The following is a 15,346-nucleotide window of genomic DNA, read 5'->3' as shown; positions in this document are numbered from 1 at the left end:
ACTTTGGGCCTTTAGATACTCTGTCTTCCCAGTCCATCAAGAAGTGCACACAATCCTAATGATTAATCAATATAATCAGACACTGATTATTAGGCCAGACTTCGTTTTATGAATGAAATGTGGAGAATGTAACAATCATGGGAACCAAAGAGCTCTTGTTTGTCTTGTTTCCCCTGTGGGAATGTTCCCAAGCAAAGTCAAGTCAATATCAGTAGCTTGCTTACTGAACAAAGGCAGTGGACTCCAACGGTCCTTTAAAGGCTGCTTTTGGAACTTGAATAGGTAAGTTAAAAGAGCCCAGGTTTTGGGAAATAGAAAGATCAGGATTCAATTCTCAGTTATAGCAGTAATTAGAGCAATTTTCTCATTCTCTCTGGACCTCAGTGTTTTATTTCATTACAAAGGGGTAATGATTTCTGCCTTAAGGATTGTTATGGAGGATTAAGTGGGATTTCCTGGCACTCCAAATGCAGGAGTCCCCATCTTTGGGGCATCAAAAAGCCTGAGATTGACTTCCTCTTCTTCCTTGGACTATCTATTGACCTTGACCCAATTTCCATCTCCATGCAAAACACATGGATCTAGTAACATATCTTCCCTCAAGATGTCCAGTGTCAATACAAGGATAAACCTCTGACTTTTTCTGCATCACATTTGAGATATGAGGATGTACAAATTGACTCTGTTTTAATTTACGTGATTTCCAAGTTTACTCAGGAACATCATTACTTGTCATGCCTTAGGAAGAACTACTTCTCGAAAGGACTATTTATTACTCACAGATTGGTTTTAGCCTCTGCCAGGTACCTTTCCTCGCCTTATTCCAAATTTTGCGAGACTCAATATATTCAACAAATTCTTTTAGAATATCTATGATGTGCCAAGCACTATATGAAGGGTTGAGGATATACATGTTAATAAGATCTGGTTTCTGCAGATGAGGTGCCAGGGATATAGACATTTCATTCAAATAAAAATGTGATCAATGTTAAACCAGAATTAGAACTAACATGTTTATGTCATTCTCTAAATCACATCTTCTCGAGATGCTGTAAGATGGAAGCCAAGTTCCTATTATTGTGTTTTCAGGAGGAAAGTCCTCGGAGAGTAATGAATTGGGATTGGAACATTTTTACTTTTGGATCCACCCTCAGAAGAAGCACCTAAACGGAATGTGAAGTTTGTAGTTTTTTTCCCACTTCTTCCTGCTTGTTGGAGCAGGCCTCTCGTTGAGAAGTTTCTACCGAGAGGAAAGTTCAGTTTGATGAAGGGAGTGGTGGTGGACGGGGTGTCGCTGGAGGCCTTACGCTGACAGTATGTTAAAGCACTTGATGTAACCCAGCTTCATCAATAATGGACTTGTTTTGTGTTCTTTCTTCTGATCCCCCGTCGATTTCTCCCCTGCAGTGATTGTATGCATGTTCTTCATGAGTCTAGTAATTCGTGTTTGTTTTTCATGTTACTCAAATGTCCAATATCCTTGGTGACTTTCTGTCTGCTTATTTCATCAGGATTTGAGCGAGGAATTCTGATTTCTGTCCAATGACTGAATTTGTCTATTTTCCCCTCTTAGTTCTGTTGATACTTACTTTTTGTACTTTGAAGCTATGGTATCAGGGGAATGCACATTGAGAAGGGGTGCATTTTCCCATAGGTTGACCCTTTTATTATCAAAATACGGTGCCTTTTTCCTCATAGTGATGTTTTCTGCTTTAAAATGACTATGTAGGCTAGTAGTATACATCAAACTTCTCTTATAATGCCGGCATTATATTTCTTCCAAACTTTTACTTTCAAACTTTCTATATTCTTGTATTTAAGGTATGTCTCTTTTGAGAAGCATATGGTTGGTTTATTTTTAATCTATACTGTTAACCTTTCTTTTTAAAATTGAAATATTTAGTCCGTTTATATTTAAAGTAATGACTACTATTCTTTTTATTTATATGTACCATCTCTCTACTTCACTCTACTAAACTCACTTTTTCCCATTGTTTTTGCCTCCACTTGGAGTCATTTTTAAAAGTTATTTTACTTTTTATGAATTTATTATGTGATTTCACTGTTTACATTATCCTAGAGAATTTGACTCAATTCTGTTCCAGCTTACTGAACTATCGTTGCCATGTATTTTAATTCCACATACACTTTATATTCCATGAGATGTGACTATTTTTATTTCTATACTTAACATTCACTTAGATTTACCCGCATGTTTACAATTTCAGTTGCTTCTCATTCCTTCCCATTTTCCCGAGCCCCTCCCATTTTCCTTCTTCCTGAACTCCCCAGAGTAATTCCTTTGGTGTAGGACTGAACATGAAAAATTCATTTTTTGTCTTTTACAAATGTGTTTACATCTCATTTATTTATTTTTTATTTTTTATCCTCACCTGAGGACACTTTTTTTGCATTTATTTTCAGATACAGTGGGAGAGGGAGCAGGGGAAGAAAGAGAGAGAAACATTGATGTGAGCGAGACACATCGAGTGGCCGCCACCCACACGACCCCAACCGGGGCCGGGGACAAACTGCAACCGAGGTACCTGCCCTTAGCGGGAACTGAACCCCGGTCTCTCTGGACCTCAGACCGACGCTCTAACCGCTGAGCCAAACTGGCCAAGGCTCACCTTTATTTTTTGAGAGACATTTTCACTGAGTATAGAATCCAGGTTAGTAGTTACTTTGTTCAACACTTTGAATATTTTATTTCAGTTTTTTCTGGCGCCTATATTTTCTTGTATGCAGTTAGCTACCACTCTCAAATGAACATCAGCATGAGACACAGTGGTAGCTAACTGCATACAAGAAAATATATATCTGTCTGTCATATTAGCTGCTTCTAAGCGTTTCCTCTTGCTCGGTGTTGGCAAATTCTTGACCGTTGTATTTACAAATATTATTTCTTCCCCATTCCATTTTTCTCCACTCCTCCTGGGACTCTATGGATGCTGGACTCTTGCTATGCGTTATATGCCTGTTAGACTCTTCCGTATCATATTCCAGAGTTCTCTCCTTATCTTTTTGTGTATGTATGAGTCAGATTTTTAATTTTTTTTTACTGATTTATCTTCCAGTTCACCATTTCTCTCCTGAACTTTGGAAACTATGCCTGTAAACACATGTATTGAATTTTTAAATTTCAATTGTTCTATTTTTCAATTTTCGAGTTCCCATTTGATATTTTTATCGTCTCTAGTTTTCTTCTAAAATTCTCCATCTTGACATCTGATTTCCTTAATACATTGAACATAATTATTTTGAAGTCTGTGTCTCGTAACTTATACCTCTGGCTCTCTTGCAAGTCTGTGCTATTTTTTACGTCTTGTCTCCTCATAGGCCTTATAATTTCCTTATTGATCACAGGACAGTGTGCGAGAATGTTACCTTTTCCCAGAAAAGATGTGTTTTGTTTCTGACAGGCCATTTGGGTAAGGATAGATCTTTTTAATTTGGTCTGAGATTAGATAAAACCTGTTCACTCATTCCTAAACTGTTAGCCCCTCTTGTGTTACAATAACCAGAAGGGAAATGTTATATTTTCTTTGGTCAGTTTGAACTGAACTCAGAGGAAAAACAGCCAGGACTACTGACCACCCTTTCACAACCAACACAGAACAAGGAAACCTCCAGGGATACACGTAGAGAGGGGCTGTAAGCACAGGCGAAGTTTGAGTAGACCGAGTCCCGTGAAGTTTTATAGCAATCTGTGCTATAGTTGGTGTCTATATCTACGTTGTCAGTTTGCTTTTAGGTAGAAGACTTTCATAATTGTTGTTTCATGCGTTTTACAAGTATAAGTTTCAGGGTCTGAAGTGGACTTAATAGGGCACAGCTGTAGTGGTCCCAGGTTTCCCTCAAAACAAGCACATAGGGCGTTTGGGCACTGGTGGGTATAAGACGTTCTATTGTCTCCACAGCAAGAGGACAAAAACATCTATCTTACGCATGCATACTAAGACTTTAATCCTAGCCTTTAAATTTCAAAGACTACATTCGAGTAACTAGCTCCAGATCACTTACTCCCAAACCTGACACCGTGTACATTCTATTTTGTGTGTGTTTGTATATATGTGTGTGTGTGGATTTTATATGCAATACCTCTTTATATATTTATAGACAGATAGATAGTTATATTCTATAGCTTCGCATTTTACTATTTATGTAAATATTTATATATCTCCTCCCACTCAGGTTGAGGTGAGGGACAAACAAGCACATGCCTCCTCTCCCTGGGGTGGGGGTAGAGTGAGCCAGCCCAACACCCTACAACTCTGCAACTCTGAGCTCCTTGTGGTCTTGCACTTCAACTCTGCATCTGCGGGTATGCCCACCCGCCTTTATCTAGATTTACAACATGCTAGCAAGAACATTTTGAAGAAAGCACATCCTTAATGCTAAATATATGCATATGACTGGTTTTACTGAGTCGCTGCTATTCAATTTCTCGTAGGTTTCTCTTTTTTCTCAAGTGTTGTAGGATTAGCATTTGTTACTTTTGTAATGTAATTTTTCATTTTTTTTAAACATGGAGTAAAAATGATTACCTCCAAATGTGTCCCGAAAGTCTGTTTAATGATTCAACTAAGTACTTGAGTTGTAATAAAATATTAAAATTATTTTGTCTTTTCAAGTAGTAACGGATCAGCCCTCATTCTTGCCACTTGTTAGTTTCCTGACAGTGTCTCGGGAGTGAAATGTTACGGTTTCTATGCAAAGTTGCATTCAAACCATACCTGAAGCCTTTTAAGGATCTACTAAATTAATGGCACTTGTATTACTTTAGACATTGTTAGGATAGATAGAACTTGTTTATTTCAAGTGACATCACCAAATAATGTCCCGTGTTTCTGCCTGTCTTCTCCACTGGGGGGCCGGAGGACCGTGGAGGTTCACCAAAGGCTGCTAGCCAGGAGACTGCAGAGAAACGTGTTCAAAAGAACTACCCAAACTTTGTCCTCTCGCTTTGCAGTCTACACAGAAAAGAACACTCACAGGCAAAGTAATAATAGGTGTGCTGTGCACGCGGACATTCTGAGAAGGGTATTGTCTGGGCTGCGGAGCTGTGGTTTTGGCTCCATGGCCGATGACCAGAGGCCGCTGAGGTTCAGGTCCAGAGAAGTGGATTTCTGCCCTGGCAGGCTCGTTAGGGCCGATGCGATCATGGTGCTAAAAGGGAAACCTTATGTTCACGTTAGGGCTGCCAACTGTCCAGCCGCCATCCCATCAGCAGTGGCCAGAACCGCTCTGAATTTGGGCTAGAGAAAACACAGCAAGAGCCAGGCTGGTCAATGAGCCTAATAATGATAATACTAATAATAGCGAATTTATTGAGCACTCCCTGGAAGCCAGCACTGTGGAGAACAGTTGTGTGCCTCATTCCATGTAATCCTCAGAGTGCCGGAGAGCCGAAGCTGTTACGACTGCTTTGCACCTAAGAAACGAGGCTGAGATGGATTAAATAGCTGATCCGCGATCACTCAGCTGGAAAGCGGTAGAGCTGGATTTTATGTGGTTGCCCAGGATCCCCACCCCTTGGCTTCTCCACCTCTGAAGTCCCACCGCTCAGCAGGGCACTCTGGTCCCCCAGAGCCTCTCCCCCACCAGGGCCTCCTCTCCCCTGCACCCCACGTCTCTTCACTCTGGCCCACCCCCTGAGCACATCTTGAACGTCTAAGATTTTTTGCTTTTGCTCCTTACTTGTGCCTTAAAGATATTTTCCTTTCTGTGCCAAGTCAACTCTACCACCCACCAGTAATTCCCTGGGCAGAGGGCACTTCCCCTATATCGCCTCCCTGACTCCCCTTTCCAGCCCTTGGCCTCCTTAGCTCAGTTCCCTCAGCACCAAGTTCACATTTCGCACTGAGTTCAACCAGCGATGGTCCGTCCGTGGACTAACTCCGGGCTGCTGCCTGGCTTTGTGTGATGCACAAGCTAAGAATAGTTTTTATATTATTAAATATTTGGAAAGAACATTAAAAGGAGAGGAATATTTTGTGATACGTGAATATTATATGGATTGCCCATTTCAGTGGACATACATAAAGTCCATTGGTGTACAGCCATGGCCATTTGTTTATGGCTGACTTTAAACTACAATGGCAGAACTGAAGAGTCGCAACAAAGATGTATGGCCCAAAGGCTAAGATATTTTCTGTCTGGTTCCCTCTATAGTCAATTTGCTAACTCCTGTGTCAAAGTACTGTCACGTGATGCTTCAGCATAATGGGCACATGTGCATTGCTGATTTTTTTTTAAAGTCCTCACCCAAGGACATTTTTTCCCCATTTATCTTCAGATAGAGTAGGAGGGAGGAAGGGAGAGAGAGAGAGAGCAACACATAGAAGTGAGAGAGACATCAATTGCTTGTCTCCTGCACAACTCCCCCCAGGGCCGGGGACTGAACTGCATCCGAGGTACGTGCCCTTGACCGGCATCAAACCTGAGACCCTTTGGTCCGAGGGCCAATGCTCTTTCTGCCGAGCCAAACTGGCCAGGGCATGCATTGCTGATTTTTATGTCACCTGTGCCCAGCACAGGGCTTGTTTCTTAGGAGACAATTACTTAATGAACATATGAGTGAAAGTGAAGGGAGGGTAAAGCAAAGGTTCTACACCGAGAACCAGCATCATTTCTGTGTCCAGCAGTAACACTCAAAGTAGGATAGTTGGATCGAACATTCCATCAAGGGATAGCAATTCAGTCATTCAGAGCTGGCAGCAGCCACCTTATTACCATCCGTGGACCGGAAGGATGCAGACGTGGGAGCAGTTTCAGGGCTCCCGAAAGAGAAAGTCACGTGGGTCAGCCTTTGGGAGTGCCTGCGGTCTTCTATAGAGACCCCCAGCCAGTGCTCCACCTGGGAAGGAGCCAAGAGAAGAACGCCCCGACCTCCCTCTCCTCCCTCTTCCCAGCTTCTGCGGGCTCGCCCTGCTGGAACCCACCCAGCCAGCTGCGGGGCCCTGTGAATGTCACGCATGGAGGTTGGCTCCTGCAAAAAGAGCAGGATGAAGAAGACAGTGACTGGAGAGGCAAGGGGGAGATATCCTATGCTCAGACCTAGTGACAAGTCACATCTGTGCTGCTGGCTTCAATTTCTTCCCCCATAAAATGGGCAAGTTCGATGATAACATTTTATAACAATAACTAAAATAATAACGACAACACTAGTAGGAGTTCTTTGTTGAGACCTTATTATGATGCATACAATCATTTTGTTGCATAACCTTCAGAAGAAATAGCATCCCTGTTATACAAATGGGAAAACCGAGGCTCAGAGAAATGTTGCATGATACCGTTCATACTGCTAATAAATCGCCCCATTTGAAAGTACACCTTCCTGAAGCCCCTCCCTCATTTCTACTTGCCCTGGTTGGGGAAATAACATCTTGGAGCTTTCGCTGTCTTTCAGGTTAAACTTTTTAGGCTACCTGGTCAGTTCTTCTGAATTCACTCAATTCAAACAGCCTTCCTTGATTTTACCTCTCGTTTCCTTTGGACACCAAATTCAGGCCGGGTTCCTCCCTATACCTTCCTGAAGGTAATTAAATATTAAAATTTAATATTCAGAACTGCCAACAAAACATGTGTCCCCTCCCCAACACAACCTCACCTCTTTCTTGTTTCTATCATAATAGAAGAGTTGGGCCTGAGTTCTGGTAACGGAGACCTCATCAATAAATGTAGTCTGCTGACAGATGTACCAGTGTTTTCCAAGGAACACACCGAAGACCGAACATTATAGGTCTGAACCCTGCTATGTTTATTTATTTATTCTGAGCAATTTGCTCAACAGTGGAACCCTTGTACATCATAACATGGATGTGATTTCTTAATTATTCATGCCATTAATAATTGAACCCATTAGTAACACTGTAATACCATTAATAATTGAGTACATAAAATGGAATCCTCTGGAATTAATTTATTATCATTAATTTTCTGTGCCAGATCACCAGAGCTCATTAGAATGGTGGTCAGGTTCTGTGCATCAAATTATTTAACTAGTCATCTTAAAAGGCCAAGGAATCGTGGAATTCACTTCAACCACTTCCTTTCCTAGCCATTAGCTTGTCTCTTTTGTCTTTTCTCTCTCCAGGAAAAGGGAAAGGCTTCTTGGGAGCACCTCCACAGAATTTAGCACATCTCACTGACGTATACAATGGGGCCTAATGAAGAGAGGGAGGAAGGACACTACCTACGGGGCCCCAAAGCCTTGCAACCGACGTGCCATAGGAGCAGGAGTGTTTCCGATCCGGGTCCGGGGCGCAACCCCTTTTCTGCCTTAGACCCCATGGGCTGTGACTGCTCCCTTTCCCAGTTCAAGCTTTGGTCACCCATTCGGTCCTCCAGAATCCCTCTTCCTTAAACTGACGAAAGAAAAATATTCACGTCTCCCCCCATCGCCCCTTGATGCTATCCCGAAGACAAGCCAGCTGACTATTCCAAGAGTTTTAGACCCCAGGATAACAGAGACACTGGAAGGACAGGAGAGCCACGGCCCTCCTGCAACGCACTGAAACCCACTGGGTCTAATGTCCTTATCTCCAAAGGGTGTGGCGCCTACAGCAAAGGCGAGAGTGGTGTCCATGGAGAAGCACCACCACGCATGCCCGTTCTAGCAAGGACCTGATGCCCAGGTGCGGAGAAGGTGACTACACCGCCTCTGGTGTCAGCACCTTCGAGGTCGGCTGAGGTGTGACGGTGTGCTACGGCTCAGGTCACAGCCTTCCCAGGTAGGAGGACCAATTCATTTGGTTTGCTGGGCACCATAAGTCCCGCATCCCAGCACGGGTCTCTGGGCTGGAGTCCAACCCGTGAGCACATCTTTAAAAGCAGAGACGTTTGCTGTTAACGTCTGACAAGACCAAGCCTCTGTGAAGCTCCGGGCGCATTGTCTGGAACAATGGGCCTCAGTGATCCTGCTCTTCCTCCCATTTCCCGCGCCCGCTGAGCCGAGCACAGCTGCCCACCAAGCCCACTGGGATCTTCTGACAAGAAAATTAATGTGATATATTCCCCCCATGAACTCTCACGACACTTCAGAACTTCCTAATGGTGCTTTCCACAGCCCAGCTTTATTATAGCGATCGCCGGACTTGCCTTCTTGACGCTCCTGGCCTTGGAGGCTCAGGCCCCATGACAGTGACGGGCACATTTTTGATGGAAGCAATGAGGGAATGAATGGATGGCACGTTGCAACCTACATCTCCCTCTCCTGTGTGCCTTCAAGTTTAAGAGAGCCCTCAGCTAGGAGGGGTTAAGCATATAAACCTGTGACGCCAAAATCCTGGCTTCTTTCCCTGTCTCCACCTGAAATCCCAGGCCCTGTTTTGCTTGTCTCGGTTTTATTTGTGCAGGAATAAATCGGCAGGCTAGACAGAGTTGCTCTAGTAATTACTTCTACGCTAAACCTAGAACTACTCCGCGTCTCTCTTTAAACATTGTCTAATCCAGTCTTGGAAATGACCTCAAAATGTGTCAATATTGCAAGTCTAACTTGTATTGAGGTTTTCCTGATAAGAAGAAACAAACAAATGTTGTTACCTAATACCTGATTCTTAATTACTAACCTTCTCTTAGTGGATTGAATGGTTCAGTTAGCTCTTTAGGGTCTTTGAAAATTTTATCTGTCCATACTGAAGGCTGTTTCTTTTGTGTCCCTGGAGGTATGTATAAATAGATACAATCACGTGCTCTAGAATGCAAATTGTGGCTCGTTTTTCCATCCCTCTGACCTTGTTTAACCCTCCTTCTGGATTTAGACTTCCTGATCAACCAGAAGGGAAAAATTCGTAGTATCACCTGGTCGCTTTGATGAAGGATACCAAACCCTTGTGATAGAATCGACTCGTCCCTGATGAAACTTATCAACTATTAATTAGTTCACTCAGCTGACCAGGGATCCACCTGCGTCAGATGATATTAAATGCTATAGGAAAAGGAAACATCTGGGACTCAGAAGCCCTTGAATTGGAAACTCTCTGCCTTCCTGCCACCGAGGTCTGAAATTGGGTACTGCTCTAAATGAAGCTGAAAACTCAGCTGCAACTGAAAATGTGCGGCCTTACGTTAGCAGGTACGGTCACCCAGCGTCCTGAAGGATGACTCCTGTATCGGTTTGTTGTTTATCTCCCTCTAATGCAAATGCATTCTGTGCATTTAGGATTGTTTCTGAAGAGTGCCCCGCACAGCAAATTTTTATTTTTTGAATGAATGAATGATGAATTTCTGAATTTTTAAACTTGTGAAATTTCAAATGGGAGGGATCCCCACAGCCATCTTGTGTAACTTACCTCAGTGCCCTCTAAATAGCCGTCACCTCGAACATAAACTGTGGTAGGAAAAGGGGCTCCTTACCTTTCAGAAAGGAAGCTTTGCTTCAACGTATCTTGCTTTAGTTGTGCCACAGAATAAGTTGATTCACAGGAAACTGTTTGCATGAAGTGACATCTATTTTTGTACTGGTTACAATGGGTTGATCCTCGTAGCTACTCCAAAGAGTTAGTACTTTTCATAAAGTCAGTTGCATTTTTTTTAACAAACATTTATGGAATCCCTTCTATTCTCCAGGTGCTTTTTTTTACCATAATTTGTATAATAGTGCATTGCAGTCATCTTTAGTTTACCCATTATCTAGATGAGCCAAATGAGTTTCAGAGAGGGTCTTACTAAGGCACTCAGCTAAAAAGTAGCAGAGAATTTAAGTCTACCATTGTCATTATGCTCATTGCAGATGACTTACACAGCTGCCCAATGCTTCAACGAAATTTTCTTACTCAGAAAATACTAGCCCCCCATGAGTGAGGACCATAGCATTACGCAGGCTGAGAGCAGAGCTCAGACACACATTCAGGGTAATAAAGAGTGGAGTTGAGTTAAAACAAGTTAACTAGATACAGATTTCATATTGTTGGCAATTACAGCGTGCCACTACAAAAAGAAAAGAAAAATTGGTTTGGCTCTGCCAGTGTGGCTCAGTGGATTGAGCATCATCCCATGCACCAAGAGGCTCCCTCTTTGATTCCCGGTCAGGGCACATGCCCAGGTTGTGGGCTTGATCCCCAGTAGGCAGCTGATCGATGTTTCTCTTTCATCAATGTTTCTCTCTCTCTTCTCCCTTCCTCTCTTTCTCTAAAAAATCAATAAAAGCTTATTTTAAAAAAGGTCTGATTCTTACGTTCTATCACCTCCTTAAAAATGACATTTATTCCAATCATTGAATTAACAAACACATCCTAATTGTATTCCTGTCATAAGCCATGGCTGGAAACAAAGGGGCATAGACCCTGCACGATGTGCATCCACTGTCTTGCTGGCGATAAAGGAACATTCACAGGAAGGTTCGGGACCACCTTGGAAGGCATGGAGCTGGGGTTCGCGCTGGCTTTGGAAGTCGAGGAGGGCAGATGTCCCATCCTGCTAGTCCTTGCAGTCATCTGTGAGCACATCTTTCTCCCTACCGGACTGCCCGTATCTGGAGGAAAAGAATGATGTCTGGGACATTCGACGTCCTATTAGCATACGGCACAGAACTTTGCCCACAGTTTGAGCAGGTGATGGTAGTATTGTGTACAACACAAGCTACTCAAGTAAATCAATCACCTTTCATGCTGCCCTACCTGGAGTAGGTCTAGGAGGTTGTGAAAGTGATTTCATCCAAGCAGACTGCTTGAACTGGCTGAGTGACTCCACAGAGACCCGGGCCACCAAATCAGGGGCTGATCTTAGAGAGGAAAGGTGGGGTGAGAGACAGGGCCAGGTGATTGGAGGTGCAGGTGGAGGGCCCCCAGTGGGACTTCTCATAAACTTAGGGAAGTTCATCCCCAGTGCGAATCTGCTATCCCGGAGGGCACAATGACCAGATTATGTCCTCAGCTGTGGGAGGGCCCGAGGCAGCCCTGTGAGGGAGAAGAAGATAGGGAAAAAAAGGGGAGACAAAAAGACCGCGGATCCTTCCCTCAACGCAGGACCCTAGGCTTAATGCCGGACCCCAAGTTGGCATAGAAGGCAAATCTTAAATGTATTACTGGATGGTGTTATATACTGGAATGGGGACTTTAATTATTAAAATGAGATTGTGGTCATGCCTCAAAGTGACCAGAGGACATATTTTAAAATCTGAGCTGACCTGGAGAAGTTGAGGACCTGCCTCTATAAGTCTGTTGCACAGGTGCACAGGGACAGCTCACAGACAGACGAACACTGCTTTCTGTTTATAGACTCTGGAGTCCATTCTGATTAACAAAACACACTTCCATGGAATTGACATCATGCAGATTACACAATTTTGAATCTGGCTTTATTATTTAGGGTTATAATATGATCACTTCCTCGTACTAAAAAAAGAAATTCCATAACGACGTCATGGCTGTATAAAGACCCATTCAATGAATGCGCTTCCCCAGTGATGGGTTGTTTGGGTGATTTGAAGTGATGACCGTTTTACACTCAAAGTTGTTGCATGCGCAGCCCTATAAGCAACTGCAGCGAGTGAGCTGAATTCTAATTCTTTTTTCATGAAGCACTGGATTAAGTGACTATTGCTGCTCACCCAGGGGAATGGACCTGAAAATTAGATTTTCAAGAAACTTGGGCCTCTTTCAAACAATGGGCTGGTTGTCCCAGCTGAATGGACGTCAGAAGGATGCTAGACAGGAAATGGGAGGAAGTGCTGGCCGGCTCAGACCAGGGCCCTCAGCTCTGCAATTAGCTCAGCTGTCAGCTGTGATGGACGGTACCAAAGATGCGGAGGGTTTGACAGTGAGCAAAACTCCCGGATTATTTCGATTCCAGGACAGATAGTGCACAGAGCTAAAAAAATGCCTTTTGCCCAAAAGTCACTGAACATATCCTGCACCACTGAACCCCAGGACCAGCATTATGTCATTAGGGCTATAAAATAACCTTGGTTGGTGAGCGAGACAAACTCACTCATTTAGCAGGTGAGGAACCTAAAGCTCAGATCATTTTCAAACATGATTTATTGTTGGGTAGCAGCATCTGAGGGCCAGACCCTAGGCCTTCTTACTTTTTATCTATCTATCTATCTATCTATCTATCTATCTATCTATCTATCATCTATCTATCTATCTACCTACCTATCACCTATCATCTATTTATCTATCATCCATCTATCTATCTATCTATCTATCTATCTATCTATCTATGATCTATCTATTCTTTATTTAAATTTTTTTCTTTTTATTGATTTTAGAGAGAGAGGAAGGGAGAGGGAGAGCGAAACATCGATGAGAGAGAACATCAATTGGCTGCCTCCTGCATGCTCCCCACTGGGGATATGCCCCACAACCTGGGCATGTGCCCTGGCCTGGAATTCAGGCTGCGACCTCTTGGTGCGTGGGTTGAGGCTCAACCATTGAGCTAAACTGGCCAGGCATCTATCTGTTCTTGATACTAGTTGCAGTATAGCCGTCTGCCCGTATCCACAGTTTTATTTTCTGTTTCAGTTACCCATGGTCAACCACAGTTTGAAAATATGAAATGGAGAAATTCTAGAAAGAAGCAATCCCTAAGTTCTAAGGTGCGCACCGTGCCGAGCATGATGAGATCTCGCGAGTCCGCAGCCTCCCGTCCTGGAGGGGAGTCTCCCTTTCTCCGGGTCTCCTCGCCGTCAGGAGCCGTCCTGGTCATCGGATGGATAACTGTCCAGGTCACCTGACTTCCCTGCATAGTGACCTCAAAGCACAAGAACAGTGACACCGGCTGGCAGGTGCCCCTCCAAGGGAGAGGTGCGCGTCTCCACTCCCCGGGAACAGGAGCAGTAGCCAGGCTGCGGATCGGCGGCGAGAGCGTGTCCTGCCCGGGAAGCTGAAGGAAGAAGGGAATCCGGCTGCCTTTGCTGTCACACCGCACACTGCCGAGTGTGGCCAGCGTGCGCGCGGGAAGGGCCCCGTACCCTGCAGAAGGCGGCCCTTGCTGCGGGGAAGACACGGACTGGAAGCGCCTGCTGGCCGAGGGCAGACAGCCTGGACGGGGACTTCAGCACAGGGTCCCCTGACACCAGCGACGCCAGGCCCCCGTCGGCAGGTGACGGCCGTGTGACAGACTCAGGGGGGTCTTGGCATCTCCTCACCTCACATCACCGTCGTCATACAAGGGTGAGTACGGTGCGGTATTTTGAGAGAGCGACAACCTTCACCTAATGTTTGTTACAGTATATTGCTACCGTGGTTGTATTGTAGTAGTTATTGTTCAGCTCTCCCTGTGCCTAATTGAGACGTTACACTGTATCACACGTATGTGTCTGTAGGAAGAATGTAGGACATGGGAGGTTGGTACTGTCTGTGGTGTCGTGTCAGGCATCTAGGGGGCTCCTGTAATCCGGTATTTATGTAAATAGATCTAAAATCTCCACACTGTTTGCCGTCATCTCGGACTGGACTGGTTTGCGTGGGTAATGAAGGCCCTGGAATGGGAGGCGGGCTGATTTCACCGGTCAGGGCATGCTCTACAATTCTTCAAATTCTTGAATTTCAGGCCAGAGCCGTGCATTTAGCAATTAGGGAAACTCAGTGAAGTATGGCCTCGCGGAGGGAGAGGGCTCTACTCTAAGTGCTTTTGAGAATACACACTGTTTCCTTCCCTTGATGAATACAGTGATCTAAGTGTTCCATTATTCAAACATGGGATGAATAATAATAAGGCACTGGCTGGAACTATTAAGGAGGGGAAAATACTTGGAGGGATCTATAAGTCTTTGTACTTAAACTTGTTCGACCTCTCTTCTTTTGGAGAAAAGATTCCCAAGCCTCAGTCTGACTCCTTTGCTACATGCTATCTGATTTTCTGGGCAGGTCAGTGTTGCTCAGACTCCCTGGCGGTTTCCAGTGTAGGACGCAATGGATGATAGAATCACCAGAAATAAAGACAGGGAATAGTTGCAAGGCTCTCCCTTCATCCTGTGGGGACAAATGCCGGATTCCACCCTATAATATGTTCCGCATGTAGTGTAGCTGAGTCTGATTTCAGTGGTGGGTGTAACCAGAGACCTTTGCCCCCACATTCATTGCAAGCGGCTGTGGACAACAAAGTCCACTCAAGGACTGACAAGGAGTCCTCTTGGAATGAATGTAATCCAAAACCCATCACTGGGTTTTATTAGAACCAGGGAAGGCGACAGAATCACTGGTCACGAGTCCGAAGAAGCGTAGAAAACCCCACAGCTTTGGGGACTAATGCAAAGCTGTTCTTGCCAAAGGCTAGTATCAGAATGTTTCCTCTTTGACTGATGGCCGAAGAAAGTGCTAGTATTGTCGAATTAGGGCCACTTATTTTGGCTATTTTTGTTTGTTTGTTTTTTCAGTGCTTCTGGAAAATGTGACCA

The 15,346-nt window shown here is 44.2% G+C and overlaps 1 long non-coding RNA gene across 1 annotated transcript in view; it reads left to right on the top strand.

Moving 5' to 3' along the window:
- Positions 1 to 15,346, top strand: part of LOC118631731 — a 97,072-nt gene that overhangs the window by 25,200 nt on the left and 56,526 nt on the right. Inside the window, exons 2-3 of the long non-coding RNA XR_004959892.1 lie at positions 9,765 to 10,078; positions 13,470 to 14,120. This is a non-coding gene — a long non-coding RNA (uncharacterized LOC118631731). The remainder of the gene's footprint in view (positions 1 to 9,764; positions 10,079 to 13,469; positions 14,121 to 15,346) is intronic.

The sequence above is a fragment of the Molossus molossus genome, unplaced genomic scaffold (assembly GCF_014108415.1).
Source record: "Molossus molossus isolate mMolMol1 unplaced genomic scaffold, mMolMol1.p scaffold_m16_p_16, whole genome shotgun sequence".
Classification (NCBI taxonomy): domain Eukaryota; kingdom Metazoa; phylum Chordata; class Mammalia; order Chiroptera; family Molossidae; genus Molossus; species Molossus molossus.
The sequence above is the reverse complement of the archived record's forward strand: the minus strand, read 5'-3'. Positions and strand labels throughout refer to the sequence as shown.